This window comes from Pinus tabuliformis, chromosome 3_1 (genome assembly GCF_031772625.1).
Source record: "Pinus tabuliformis cultivar Carrire ecotype Pingquan chromosome 3_1, CPIR1, whole genome shotgun sequence".
Classification (NCBI taxonomy): domain Eukaryota; kingdom Viridiplantae; phylum Streptophyta; class Pinopsida; order Pinales; family Pinaceae; genus Pinus; species Pinus tabuliformis.
In genome coordinates, this window is record NC_142301.1 from 805124122 (window position 1) to 805140586 (window position 16465).

Below are 16465 nucleotides of genomic sequence, written 5' to 3' on the forward strand. Positions count from 1 at the left end.
GACAAGAAATATAACCATGATGTTTGAAATTTGAAGTTTTGAATCTGCAAAAAAATGGAATGGGAAATAGAGAAAAAAATATTTATTTATTTAGCAATGAACATAACAAAAAAAAAAAAAAAAAAATTGCTAGATTAGAGTGTAGATCCTACCTCTATGGCCCCCAATCTCCCTTTGCAAGCTCTTCAAACTTCTCCAAGCTCCTCTCCTTGCTCCAAATTCTCTATTGCTCCCTCTCACTCTCTCACACTTAGAATGAAATGAATAATGAGAGGGAGAGGGTTTATTTATTTCCCCACTCCCCTCCCCTCTCTCCCATTAACCCTATGATTTTACCTTGTCGCCCGACATTTTCCTTCTGTTGTTGCTCAACATTTTACCTTGTCCCCAAGATTTGTCGTCACTCGACATTTTCCATATGCGATTTGTTGTGATTCAGATTTACCACCGATTGGGTGTCTGAGACATTTGGAGCTACGAATTTCATTATGTGACTTGGAGCTGCTGGATTGGAGCTGCGATTTTCATTTTGTGACTTCGAGCCACTAGATTGGAGCTATGATTTATTATTTAGTACTTTTTCATAAATGTACTAGTATTTCACTACTTTCTATGTTTACTTTTAGTTTAGTATTCTATGATTATTTTAGAATTCAACATAATGTCATTGTCATATGATGAATTTATTTTCAATGTGCATTGTGCAATTTCAATTGTCAAATGATTAATTTAATTTACATGTACCTCGCATCATATTAATGCCCATTGCCAAATGATGAATTTAGATGGAACATCGCATAATGTCAAATGATGGATTCAATTTAGTAGTTTACTTTTTAGATTTACAATTTTACATTGATGATTGCAGAAATGTCAAATGACAATTCTAATTCATAATAGTCTAATATGAAATCATGATCATATCTAGATGTAAATTTCATAATTATTAAGATTTACCCTCAATTTCCCCCTGTTTCCCCGAAATTTCCCTCAATTTTGGGGTTGCTTATATACGTCCCCCTTGTGCGTATCCCCGCTCTCTCGACTCCCTGTCCCAAAAACTCAGTGGGACATTGAACTAGATGCCCTAGTCTAGGGTTGTTGGAGTGCATGGGCAGTCAGCCTAGTCAAGCCTAAACTCAGTCCAAGAAGAAAGTGAAGCATGGACATAAGTAGGGTTGTTGTATGGCTGTAGTGGAGCACATAAGATGGTGGATTGCCGGTTTGTTCGTTGTGTGTTAGACAACAATGGTATGTGCCCTAGATCAGTTAAGGAGTGACTATGTATGGGAATATTTGTAAACCCTAAGAAGACTGATAGAAGCAACTGATGTGTCATCGAGATAGGGCAAATGTGGAGGCCCTAGGATCAACACTCTAAAGACAAGATTGTTGACAAGTCAGAATATTTGCAAGGCCTTCTCATAGTGATCTTGGAGCAGCCAAGACACTGTGTGAAGGCAGTGGAGTTATCTTCACAAACAAAGTTGTGAACAAAGATTCTCGCATGCAGTAGCTAAAAGTCCTCATGTACAACAATAATTGAAGGACTAAAGAATTGTTAGGAGGCAGATCGATGGAGCCCTAGTTCAAGAGTTGCAGATGGGAAAACTTCAGTGATAAGTGGGCAGATCCAAAAGACCCAATGAGCAGTCATCCTAATCGAACAAAAGGGCTACTAGTGGGCAGATTACTGACACAAAAGGAGTTGTGATCATTGATAGTGGCAGGCTGGATTGATCAATAAATTGGGAGGCAATAGGGCCTACCATATGTGTTTAAGTTATGTGGACTGAAAGGGTTGTAGGGCGACACATCAACAAAGAGGTAAAGTGTACTTTGTTCAGGGTAGATGGGTGATCATAATAGTTGACACCAAGCCTTAGTTGTGTCCTTGTCGTAGGGTTATATGTAACGGCCATGACCCCTGGTATGAGAGCCCTAAGACTGTTGTATCCTATATTGTAATGTAACAAGTAGTGGGTTTAGAAAGTTAAAAATTGTCATGTGCACTAGTTAATTCACTGATGTTTGTTATTCTATTATGAAAAGTAGAAGTGTTGTGGAATTTGAGCGTGTTTGTGTCTGAGATCTTAAGACCCAAACTAGATTCTTGAGTGCCATGGAAAATCAACAAGGTGAAGCATGGAGAGCCTTGGGTCTCCGAGTACTAGTAGCACATCACTAACACCCCTTGACACCTCCAGCACCCAAGATATTCTGCGACTTTGCACTATACTTGATAATTCTTCAAGATGATACACCTAAACCAACATGCCCCCAAAAACCTTAGCAACTTCTAAACGGTGGCCGTTGACGTAGGACCCAAGTGAGGATGGTCTCACCATTTAAGCGATGGGAGGGCTAGTAGCATTTGGAAAGTTGTCAATGCTAGAGGCTAGAGCAGATATGGGCATTTTGACCAGTCAGAGACCTAGGAGACCACCCTAGGTGCCCCAAACTTGATTTTGGGGACCACAAAGGGATTTTGACATAAATCTGAGGACCAACCCCCAGGAGATGATTTTTAGAGGCTTTTTCACCACTTAGGGCACTAAAAACCCTTAACGCATGCCACATAGAGCTCAACACATGCATGATGTCAACCTTATGAGGCATTTCGACTCACATGTGTGGGGATTTCACTTGATTTTGTCTCAACTAGTGGGTTGGCTTGTAACCCAATGCATTATTGTGTTTTTACTTGAGAATTGGACGTTTTTAAGCTAATTGGAGACTACTCCTCATCATATAAATAGAGGAGAGCGTCATTTTGTTCATCATAATCATCATCACTTGTGAACTCAACCTCTTTTTTTGAGAATTTCAACTTCTATTCCTATTGGAGAGAAGTGACATATGGAGCAAATTTTGTCTTGGAGCTATTGTCTTGTCTTTGGAGAAGTTGCCTTGGATCAATAATTGGATTGTACATGCATATTATCTTGTAAGTACCTTGCTATTGAAAATTTTTGAATTCATGTCTAATGTATGCAATGAACTGATGATCTAGGTTAAATTTGTGCCCTAATTCTATTGAATATCAATTTTTTGGATGTTATGTCATACTATTGCATGCAATACTCATAGTATAATATGTGAATGGCATTCCCCATGGTGATCTTACATTAGCTCTCCCGAGTGAAATTTTGGTCTCTCACAAAGACAATAGTTAGGGTTTTGATTCTAGGGCATCAAAATATACTTACTACTTTGCAAGTTTTAGCCAACCTAAAGAGCCCATAGACTCCATCAACCCTAGGACTAGTAGGCACTGACCATCCTTTGTTGGTGATCAAGTTGCATTGTATCCGTAAATTTCTCTCTCTCTCTCTCAATTTTGGCCCTCCTATGGTCAAGCGACCAACTAGGGCTTCAGTGTGAATTGAGTGGGAAGGAGAATTTCAGGAATTGGAGAGACTAAATGTTCAGGGTATGGGTCATTGCCTCAAAATCACTCCCCTTGGTAGGCTTTCACTCCAATTTATCCATAAATTTTCTTGCCCTAATTGTTTTCCCTAGGGTAGAACACTAGATTGGTTTTAGCTTCAACTTGGGGGCTTATTGAGGGTTCCACGCACCTTATCCTTGTTAAAGCACTTTATTGGAATTCCTTTCTTTGCACCTTGACCTGTGGTCATCCCAACTCAAACTACCAATGAAATCCTAGGTCTTCTGTTGCCCTAGTTTGGCCTCTTCAAGGAAAGCAGGTTGCATTCTCTTCATAGTTGGAGTCTTGTGCCTAAATTGTATCTTTTCCTTGGAGGAAATCGTCTCTCGGGCCCTCTTGAACCTCTATCAGGCTACTGGAAATGAGAATGAATTTTCTCCCTAGAAAATTTAACTACCCTCTCTGAAGCAACGACACAGTCCTCTGCGCTGCCTAACTGGGAAAACTTGGCCCTCTTGCAGCTACCTCTCCCGATCTGGGAAAACTCCTTCTAGATCATTGCCTCTTCCCCTCACTCACTGCTTCGATTTCTGGCTCTCTCTGGCAACTTACTACGGCTACTTACGAAATCAATCTGCCAAGGAAATCGAACTATTCAAGTGTATTCCCCAAGTGCCCATTGAATTCCTCTTATAATCCATTGTTGGAGCTCCAATGACCAAGGTTAAAACTTAATCAATGGCTAGGATCATCTTGGAACCTATTCATGTGAGTTTACAGATGATTCTCACCTTGACTTAATTAATACTAATTAATTAACCAATTTTCCTAAGTTTAGACTTCAGAAACATTCAAAATTTGGTTAATAATCTAATTAAATCACTTCTAGGTGGAATTTCCAGAAACAATTTCTACGTCTTGGAGATCTCATGTATTCTATCCTCTCCACCAAATTTCATGGCTAGAACACATCTGATGCTACAAAAAAAAACACTCCCTCTTAGCGAGGAATGTGTTCTAGTGTTGCACACTCTGCCACAACACTCTGTCTCTGTATCATCCCCTATCATGTTGTTGATGTCTGGCTGTCGCTACCCAACAACTACTTTGCAACTCTGATGTTGCATTTGTGTTGTTGCTGACAGTGGACACTACCATAATACTGCCAACACTGCATCTACACTGCAACTCCCTCTCATTTGTTGTTGCTACAACTGAGAAGCATCCAAAATACTAAATCAATTGTGTTCAGTATGGTGCATTTGTCTCCCCAGTCTCTGACTGCTACTAGCATCTACACTGTCACTGAAGAATCTACATTGCTATCTGTTGACCACTACGGGTCAACTACCCATAGCAGTACACTCCCTTTTCTTTGCAAAAGGGGTAGCGCTTGATCGACATGTCTGTGCCATTCGACAATCATCGACAGCTTGACCAATTTATGTTGTAAACCCAGTCTACATGTATAAATTGTAAATAATCTTGGCAGATATGAGTCATGTATGTAAATTGCCTAGGTGGACCTAATTTTCTAAGTGATAATCTACGTTCCGGAAGGTTTTCCATCTCACCGATCCATGATCAGCAGAGTTTTCCTTCAGCCCAACCCCAAAGCCGGAATGGATTTTGTCATTAGAATCTTAGGAGAATCCTAGTGTGTTAATCTGCTAGATTATAGTTGTGTCGCAGAACTGGGTGGTTTATGAGGATCTATGTCAAATGGGTTTTCCCCCCTTGGGATGTAAAGTTGTAAAAGTCATGATGCAAAGTGTCTTGAGGGTTAAGAAATGTTTTAATCCCCTCATAAGTCCTAAGTCCTAGGTCCTAGGTGTTTTTCCCAAAAGCTAAGTTCGAGGATCCATTTAAAAATAAATTAAAAATTAAAAAATTAAAAAAAATTAAGAAAAAATAAAAATAAAAAAATAAAAAAAATATAAATAATAATAAAATAAAGTAAAAAACCTAAAAATAATAAAATAATAATATTTTGAGTAAATAAATGCAGAATTTCAATTTTTTAATACATTAAAAATTCGACGGATGAGATTAAGAGATACCTTGATCCTCATCGACGGTCGAGATCATTTTGACATGGATCACTCGAACTCGCTGTTGGGAATTTTTCCTTTAAATAGGGTGCTAGGGGTCATTAGAGATCATTGGATCTTGGAGTCTTGTGCTGAAGAAGCTCTCTTGTAAACTTGTCTGGTGCTAATAAAGAAAGACATTGGGGATGAAATCTAGCTGGTGTTACTCTCTGGAAGTGTTGTGAGCTTTTTTATTTTCTGCATATTTTGATTTTCAGCCATTAGTAACAGCTTATTATACCGTATTGTTGAGCACAGGTATCTTGTTCATTTGCTAGGGTTTGAATGGTATTAGGTTTTCTGAAGTAATGGCAGGTATCTCCATTGCTTTTTGAGATCTAGTATTATTTTTTCTCTCTTTATTGATGGTTGAAATGAGTTGTGCAGGAAACCCTTATTGAAGAAGATCAGCAAGTGTTTGGGGAAGTTCTCGGCTGAACCAGCCAACTCCCGCAAGCATTTTCTTGCAGAGCCCAGCTAGTTTTGATCCTGGGTTAATCATTTAGTTTGTTTTCTGATTTGCATGAGAGATTTCCTAAGTATTTTCACAGTAAATCTGAAGTTCTAAAATATTATTGATGATAACTGACAAATCTGGTTGTTGTAGAGCTATAATTTTGAAATTTTGGACCGGTTTGTAGGGTTTCATTTTAAATCTTTGCATATACTTTCCGGATTTTTGTTTTCCATTTGCAGGTCTGAGATAAAATTCTTGTGGAAAATTGAGTTGCAGGGTCGCTGTCTCGCTGTACATCGGTTTCATTAATAATCAGTTTCTGGGGTTTGAACATTTTTTCCGAGGATTTCAAAGTCGTTTTTCTTAATCCCCAGGCTATCCAGTCTGCCTGTACGCTGCCGCTAAGCTGTTGTTCCTCCCTCAGCAGATCCCCGCAGTCTGAAATTCGATTTCCCATCCTGCTTGCGTCCTTTCATCTATGCATTGACTTTCAAGCTCAGTTAGCTGGTTCTTCATCTGCGCTTACAAAAAGCGGCGGACCAAGTACCTGGGGTAAGTAATAAGCGAAGTGTGTGGGTAAGCTGCCAAGGTTACGTAATTTTTTTAGAGCGCTGGATAAATCCCTCAAGATCTGCGTACTGTGTCACCATTAAACGCTGCTGGAAGCTGCAAATTCGAGAGTTTCTCCATCCGCCTGCAAACGCACTAACTACTGGCCCGTTCTTTGCATATCCACGCTGCCAACGTTTTGTTGTCCATCAAACCACCTGCAAACCTGCGTGAGGCCTTTCACGCTGCCGCCGTCAAGATTTCTCCTCCCTTCCGTTGAATTCCTAAACCCTCACGCAGTTTCTGAGTTCCTCATCGCTCTCGCCAGTGAGCCTTTCACCTGAAACTCGTGCCCTCAGCTCCGTTTTTCTATCGCGTGCCAGCCTGCAATCGCATAACATCAAAAAAGGAAATTTCGATTCCCCTTTTTTTTTTTTAGTTTTAAAATTTTACAAAAGTTATATTTAGATTTAGTTTTTTTTAATATTTCATTTAGAGCTTTAGAAATTTTTTGTTAAAAAAAAAAAAAAATCCGTTTGGTTTTAGTTTCATTTCTTAATAAGTTAAAAAATTCACAAAAATAAATATGTTATTAGATTTTGATTTTTAGTTTTGACTTAGGACCATTGGATATAGATGATGTTAGTTTAGTTTTGAATTTAGATTTATTTTTGTTTAAAGTTAGACTTTAGCAGTTTTAAAATATATATATATATATATATATATAAAAACAAAAATATTTGAAAATCAATAAAAAATATATAAAATATAAAAAGATATAAAAAGTTCCTTTTTCCTAGAGTTTGGATTTTTTGATTTAGTCTTTAGTTTTCTTTGAAAAAATCATAAAATCATTTTTGGAAATATTTTGCCAGATACAGTCTTGGCTCGGGGATTTATCACGTTTTATTTTTTTCTGCTGAGGCTAAAATTTTGATGTGGAATTAATGTTTATCATCTTTTATGCTTGAATGATCCTGAATGTAATATCTGGTTAGCACTTGATGTGGTTGTTTAAAGCATTTATCTTTCGAAATTTTAATTGCTGAAATATCGTTATTGAGTTTTAATCGCTGGATCACTATAAAAGCATTGTGCGTTTATCGAATGTCTTGCATTTTCTTGAGTTATCCAATGGTAAATGATTTTTGATGGGTTCATCTTTCCACAACATCTGATAATTAATCGTTTAAACATTAAACTCCACAAGGCACTGGTCCATTAAATTAATAAAATCAATTTAGTGTTGGTTTCCCTTCATGTCTCCCCACCCAACTGATTAACAGTTGGTCATCCATTTTCCCATAGGGTCTACCCCACTTAGCCGCGGGAGACAGGCTTAAACGGAGAGATCAGGGATCAGGGTGACAGCCCCCGGTCTGAGCGTTGTCGTGACAATCTGTGCGACAACACTATCAACTCTGCACTCAGCCACCTGCTCTACTGTCAGCAATGCATTGTGCTCCCTAGTATCTGACTGCTACTAGTCTCTGCAATTGTCACTCTAGAATCTGATTGCATCTACTGCCACTAATCCATCTTGTTACTGAATACCTTGGGCCCCCGTAGCTAAGTACTGATCCAAGAGGTGGATTCCTCAAGGACCCTGCCCATCTATAGATCTTTGGGGCTATAACTCCAAATCGCCCCACCTCACTCCTGGAGGTATACGGACAATCATAGTGAAGTCCTCCTCCAATCTGGGGGAAAACCTATTGATCTCTGCAGAAGTTGCCTGTTGGTCCTGCTTTTCCTCCTTGTCCTTCCTAGGAGGACACTGGGTACTGTAGTGACCAAGCTCACCACACCTGAACCACTTGACCTTGGACAGGTCCTCCTTCTTTCTCTGCTCCCCCTGCCCCTGACTGGGACCCTTAGAAGTGAGGGCCACATTCTCCTCCTCCTTCACCATCTTCAGTCCATTGCTACTGCTGCCAATGATGGAGCTCTTTAGCAGAGCTCGTCTCAACTCCTCCTGCTACAGATTGGCCCACATCCTATCCCACTCCAGTAGCCTATCTCTACCCAATATGCTTTTGACAAAGGCTTGCCAATCCTCTGAGACACTGTTGAGTACCAATCGCACTAGCTCCATGGGTTGAGGCGCTGCCCCAACAGCTGACAGCTGGTCTTGGACCTCTTGAATCTTAGTGAGGAAGGGATCTATGCCTTTTCCCTTCTACATCCGAATGCATCTCATATTCTCCACAAGAAACATCTTTCGTTGCTCCAAAGTTCCCTGCGATAACGTGGAGAGAGCATCCCACAACTGTTTGACATTATCTTTGCATGCTATATGTGAGACTATACGATCTTTGACTCCATCCAGGATCAATCGCTTCGCCTGCGCCATCTCCTTCTTATATTCTTTCTGTTGATCTGCATGTTGGGGAACCGCCACTACATTATCAATGTAGGCCTTCAGACCATATTCATCTAGAAAGAAAGGAATCCTAGCCTTCAAGATGACATAGCTGGCAGCTCCAACCTATCCCGATCTCTAAGCCCTGTAGTGGCCATCTCTGATAATGTCGAAAACTCCCTCTTTCCTTGTCCTCGGCTACTACCCGCACACCATTCTGGAATGCGTGATCTTGCAAGCTACCACTGCCAATTTGCAACTGGAATTTGAATTTCTGAGACTCGAACTTCCCTAAGGGAAATTTTCCCGCTATGTGTGCTTTTCTCTTTTCCACCTGACGCTAGTCTTGTTCTAGCGAATTGTTGCAAAACCCTCTGTGTCTAGCCATGAATCTACCCAACGAAAAATATGAGTTGCTCCCTCTGCCTCTAGAATCACTCGATCAAATTTTTCTACCTCTCTGCTCAGAAAAATCGACTCCCTCAAGTAACTCGGCCTCTTGGCAATGGTCTGAGCTGCTCTTAGGAATTTCAGCCTACTGCTCTTACTGAACAACGAAATTCCTTGTTTCACCTCTGAGCTCCCCGAATAATCAACTGCGATCTAATACCATGTGAAAATTCCACAACTGGAATCCTATTGCAACAATTGGTATTATTTCTCCTAATTGTTAATTAATTTAACAATTTATCTGCTACGGAAAAATATCGAAATAAACACACTGCAACCTTCACAAATAAAATATTGTGGAAATAATAGCACTAGACACTGAGAAATGTTAACACACATTAAATATAAGACAATTATTTTTGGAAAATGTCCCCAGAAAAACCCAACTTGCGAAAACTAGTGCAACAGTGAGGGTTTTTATTATTATGCAGCACTGAAAATATGAGTACAATCTGGATGCCTGAAATTGGAAATTCACAGCAAGAAAAGTTGGGCAAAATTATTGAATGGAGTTACCCTTCCTCCACAAGCAATCCCGACACAACTTGCCTACAGAGTACTTGGCCTCTGCATCAGCCTCTGCGCTACACTACGCAATCTCTATGATGTCAAGCATTTCACTGGTCTGTGATGAAGTCATTCTACCTTTTGCTGCTGAGGAAATCGCCTCTCCTACCCTCTGGAACTTCTGCCTGACCAACTAGAAATGAGAACGAAATTTCTCCCTAACAAATCAAACTGCCCTCTCTGAAGCAACTGCGTAGTCCTCTATGCTGCATCACTGGGAAAACTCGGCCCTCTTGCTGCTGCCTCTCTGGATCTGGAAAAACTTCCTCTGGATCACTGTCCCTACTCCTCACTCACTGCTTCGATCTCTGGCTCTCTCTCCGACAACTGACTGCTGCTACTCAGGAAATCGATCTGCCAAGGAAATCGAACTGTTCAAGTCTATTTTCCAAGTGCCAATCGACTTCCTATTATAATCCACTGATGGAGCTCCAACGACCAAGATTAAAACTTAATCGATGGATATGACAATCTTGGAATCGATCCATGTGAGTTTCTAAAAGGTTATCACCCCGACTTAATTAATACTGATTAATTAACCAATTTCCTTAAGTTTAAACTTAGAAAACATTATAAAATTGGTTAATAATCTAATTAAGTCACTTCTAGGTGGAATTTCCAAAAACAATTTTTGGATCTTGGAAATCTCATGTATTCTAGCCTCTCCACCAAATTTCGTGGCTAGAACACATTTAATGCTACAAAAACTAACATACGGCACCCCTCTCCAAGGCTTGCTAGATTTGACAAAAACAATGCCAAAGTACTTTTAGTGATCTAAAAAGTCAGATTCCAATCGATACTCCAAACACTTGGACGGATTTATAATTTCTCAAAAATTCTCAAGTGCTGGTTATGGGAGTATCAAGTTTTATATGTCGCTAGATATGCCTAAATGTAGTTCCATGGTTTAACGATGACCTCAAACACATTAAAAAAAATATTGCACTAAATGCTGAAAAGTTTTGTCTAAAACTGGCATAATTTCAAGTATTAAATTTATTATTATTATTATCTCATAAATCAAAAGCTTGATAGTTGGTATACTCACTTGGTATTGTACTTGATAGCAGTCAATGGTTTCGTATCGTTCTAATCTGGACGGTCTGATACTGTGTGAACTCTCTTTCTCAGACTGTGGGAATCTATTTTTCTATTTTTCAAGTTCAGGCATTGTTATATTCTTGAAATACAAAATATTTCTATGCTAATAAATCTGCAATTTTAATAACTCACTATTTCGTTAACAGCAATATTTGAATTTGGTTTTCAACTCTGAAACCAATATTTCACAACAGCACTTCAAAGGCTTATTGTTTGAGAATCACAATTGGTTCACTGACTCGGCTTGAATTTACATGGTTGAATTCCATACTTAATGTATCACAATATTCATGTGTCACGGTGATCACAAATTGTTTACAACATTCACTGGGCAATAAAGTTTGCACAATAATCATACTAGCCTTCAGGATGTAATTTACTGTGAGGGTTTTGAATAATCTCTAATCTGAATCTACTTCTTTTCATGGTTAATATTTCATACAACTCTTTTTTTCTAAGGTAAACTATTGTTGGCTAGAAAGAGTTCTGTTGTGCAGAATGACTTGTACTATTTGAATAACTCAAAACATTGTAATTTGTGATAAAATTGTGTTGACGAATCTATGCTGTATTGGCTAACATAATAGCACATACAAGTTAATCACTGAACACATTTTAAGATACATTAAATGTGGAAGCGACATGTCATGTTCGATGGTTTTCAATACTTCTAAATTGGTGTTTGACATCAACTAAGCATGGACCTGTGATTAGATACATCAGATTTATCTTCTGATATGGTACTGTAATTAGAAACATCACATCTATCTTCTAATATGGTGAGATCTGGATTCTCTTGAAACACACACACTCAACATTATTGAATCAGCATAATTATAGCATCTGAAAGTTGCCACAAGCAGCCCTTGCTCTAAATAATATGTTAAATTCATCTTGCACTGCTGCAAATTGTCAGGAATACATGCTTTAATTTGATCGTCATTTTAATTTCTATTTGGTTTTTTAGTCAATCTAAAGCCACCTGTACTCAATGATTGGTTTAGATTGATTTATAGGTATTCCCCCTAGCCTAGGGTAGTTTCTCCTTACTCTGAAGTATGGGGCCAGGCTATTTAGGTGACAATGGTAACATGCTTCTTGTATTTTCTCCTTACTCTGAAGTGTGGGGCCAGGCTATTTAGGTGACAATGGTAACATGCTTCTTGTATCTCTATGCTCTCCCTTTGAGGTTAGGACTTTTTTTCGGATAATTTTTGAAAGCTAACAGTTTAGTGAGTTGTATTCCTCTCTAAATTTCTGAATTTAGAAATGGAAGCCTTTGTAAAAGAAACAATCATGTGATGCATAGGATTGATGCTCTTTCCATCATTGAATGGCATAGATGGGATAAAGATTGTTTTCCTTTTGATGGGAATCTCATTTAAATAATTGTAACACTCCGATGCTATGAATATTTGTTAACAGTTAATTACTTTTACTTTGAATAACACGGTTATTTATAATTGCCGATAAGGCATGATAAGAAAACTTTACATTAAGATAAGCGGATGAAAATTAAATAATGTAATGATATGATGTGTGGAACGTTACGGTTGTGAACCAAGAATAGTAAATAAAAGGAAATTAAAACTTGAATTCTTGGACAGTTAGAACCAGTTAACAATCTTTCCTCTTTTCCAGTGAGGGACCAAAAACCCCAAATCCCAGTGGAAAAAGATCCAAGGATAGCTACAGGCTAGAGGATATGTGAAAAGGAAAACTTAACTTGTCATAGCAAAATGCTGGTGAAAAAGCAAAATGCTGCTGGATGGAGATATTCTTGCACTGAACCTATAGTCAGTGGAATCCTCAGACTGATTCATGAGCGTACAGTACTAGACTGGACTAGAGTAGTCTTGAGGCCCAGGTATAGGTTACCTCAAAATTGGAATTTGAGATTCCAAACTGTTAGGAGTGGAAAAGGCTCGGGAAAGAGACTGGACGTAATTTCCAATCTCAAGGCTGGGTGGTGAGACTTTCCTGCAGATAATTATTACAACCTATTTGAAAAGATAAGTATATCTGTCAGTCTTCTGAAACTGTTTATTTTCTTTTCTCCTGTACTAGAAGAAAAAGAGGCTTTTTGTGTTTCTTCTCTGTATGTGAAAAGAGAAGGGTTTTCAATGTTGTTTTCTAGAAGAAAGGGTTCTACGTTTTCTTTAAAAAAACAGATAAGCAGGTAATAAGAAAGATTGTATTTGACATATGAAGCTGTCTTTCTTTTAAAAGGGGTATAATGACTGGACCTCTACATAACATAACTATAATAGAGATTTCTGGGCAAAATATGCTTAATATGTGAAGGTAGGTCTGAACCAATGTTTTTAAAACCGGCCTAGCTAACCGGTTACCGGTCTAACCGGCCGATCAGCAAGGCCACCGGTTGGAACCAATTAAAAAACCCGGTTAAAAAGGCAGTGTGGTGGGATTTTGGCCCTAACCGGTCCTAACCAGCCGGTTTAGGACAGAACTGACCGGTTTGTAGTCAAACCGGCCGGTTACCTGCCATGCCCGCCGAGGATCCACACAACGGATTTTCCAAGGTTGTTTAGGGGTTTTGGAGGGAAAGTAAGGGTCCTTTCCCTCCAAAAACACCCTCTCCAAGCCTTTAAGAGGCCCTTCTTCCTCTCATTTGTCTCACACATCTCATTTGGAGTGTTTGTGAGTTTGCTTGGGAGCTTGGAGAGTGTTGAATTTTCGCTGGAGTAGTCATCTTGGAGTTGGAGTTGGAGCTATTTTGGAGATAGTTTGTAGCTTTCAATGGAGTTGGCATCTTCAAGATGAGGATAGGGAAGCTAGCTTGCATTTCCAGGTAAGGATTTTCACTTGAAAATTCCTCATTTGACTGTTGTCCATGAATTAAATTTTTTTATGTGTTATAAATTTATAAACTTCTCACTTCTATCATCTATGCTATCAAATCTCTAGTTCTATGCTATCAAATTTTGTAGCCTACATGTGCATTTGTTTTCCTAAATTTAGCTTTGGTTTTCCATGTTGCTTAGCTGCAATTTTTTTTAAATGGCAGATTTCTTTGCAAATTGTAATTATTTCAAGCAAACATGGCTCCAAAAGGAAAGGAATTGGCTCATTGTGATGTAATTGATGGAAAAATGATGTGCAAATTATGCCATAAATCTATTGGAGGTGGGGGTATTCTTAGATTGAAACAACACTTGGCTGGGATAAGAGGCCAAGTAACGCCATGTGGTGCACCAAATGCAGTGTTAGGTCCTATTAGGGCAGAATACATTTCCAAGCTTGAAAAGTTTTATGAGGATAAGGCTAGGGAGAAGGCTATCCAAGATGCCAATGCAAGGAAGAGGGAATTATTAGAAGCCATGAAAGAGAGTGGGTATGATGATTATGAGATTCGAGACTCAACTTCTATCCCTTCCACCAATGACCCCTTTCACTATGTTCATCCTTCTTGTGGCCAACCATCAAAAGGAACAAAGAGAACAAACATCCAAATTTTTTTCTCATCTTCTTCCAACATTGCCTCTTCTAATCCCACTTCCTCTCAGCCAAGTCGTCAACCCAATTTGGATCAACATTGGAAAAAACAATGCAAAGAAATTTCTCATCAATACATTGCTAGATGGTGGTATGATTCAGATAACCCATTTAATGTTGCTCACTCTCTTTACTACCAAGCTATGTGGGACTCTGTTATAGCTGCAGGAAAGGGCTTCAAAGGCCCTAGTATGCATGACTTGAGGGAACCTCTTTTGCAAAAAGAGATATCTTCCATTGATGAGTATTTGGTTGAGTTTAAAGATTCATGGCTCAAAACAGGTTGTTCCAGCATGCTAGATGGATGGACCGATGGAAAGAACCGCACTATCATTAATTTCCTTGTTTCTTTCCCTCAAGGAACCATGTTTTTGAGATCAGTTGATGCATCTGATAAGGTGAAGGATGCAACCCTTCTATTTGAGCTTTTGGATGACATTATTCAGGAAGTTGGGGAGCAGAATGTTGTGCAAGTCATCACCGATAATGCCTCAAACTATGTTCTTGATGGAAAGATGCTTGAGTCCAAATATAGGACCATATTTTGGACTCCATGTGTTTCACATTGCATAGACCTCATGCTTGAGGACATAGGCAAAGTGGAGTGAGTAAAAAACACTATAGAGCATGCCAAGTGCATTACAAAATACATTTACAACCACTCATGGGTATAGAACCTAATGAGGAAAAATACTAGGGGCAAAGAGTTTGTTAGGCCTACAATTACGAGATTTGCAACTCATTTCCTCACATTGCAATGTCTCAATGGTCAAAATAAAAACTTGCAGAAAATGTTTTCTTCTGAAGAATGATCTGAATCTCGCTGGGCTCGTAGACAAGATGGAAAAGACACCAAAAAGAAAGTGTTTGACAATTATTTTTGGAAAAGGTCTGTATAGCTTTTGAAAATTACCGAGCTTTGGAAAAGGTCTGTATAGCTACATTTACGAGGCTATGGTTCAAGCAAAGGAGCACATACAGGTAGCTTACAAGGACAGGTTAGCTAAATATGGCCGTATATGAGAGATTATTGATAACAGATGCAAGAATCAACTCCATCGTCCTATACATGCAGCTGGGTATTTTTTGAACCCAAGGTATGATTATAAAGATCGGCTAGGAGATCTGCATGATGGGGAGGTCAAAGCTGGATTGTTTGATTGCTTGGAGCGCATGGTCCCTACCCATGCAGACCAGTTGGAAGTACATAGACAATTTATTGTTTTCACTATGGCAGGAGGTACCTTTGGCAAAAACTTGGCAAAGATGGCAAGAGATGTGGATCAACCATGTAAGTAATTCCAATTTCAAATTTGTTTTTCTTTTCAAGTTAAAACTGTTTACGTTCTTTACAATTCAAAATATAAACTAAGTTACTAATTAATGTCTTTTTCTTTGCAGCACATTGGTGGGAGTCACTTGGTGGCCAATGTCCTTAATTGCAAAGGTTTGCAATTAGAGTCCTCAGCCAAACTTGCAGTGCTTCAGGTTGTGAGCGCAATTGGTCTGTTTTTGAGCGCATACACACGAAGAAGAGAAACCGTTTGGAACAAAAACGATTAAATGATCTTGTTTTCGTGCAATACAACCTTCGACAGAGGACGAACCAAATGATGAACAAAACACTTGATCTAGATCCCATTGTGTTGGACGATATTGATCCAACATCAGAATGGGTGGAGGAGACTGAAGATCTTGTGTTTGAGGCTGATTTTGATATCGACATGGCTTTAGTGGGGGATGAAGCAGATTTTGTGGCGGCATCAGAACCAAGATCAGTAGCGGCATCAAGGAAAGGCAGAGAATCAATGGAAGGCACTAGTCGTGCAAGTCGACAAACTCGTGCTTCCATTAGGTCCACTTCTATTGCTATTGGTGGCATTGCTACTGAGGTTACAAATCAAGCTGAGGCATCCCCAGACTCTGAACCAGATGATGTCTATGTAGCTGCTGATGATCATCCTATGTCTAGTAGTGGT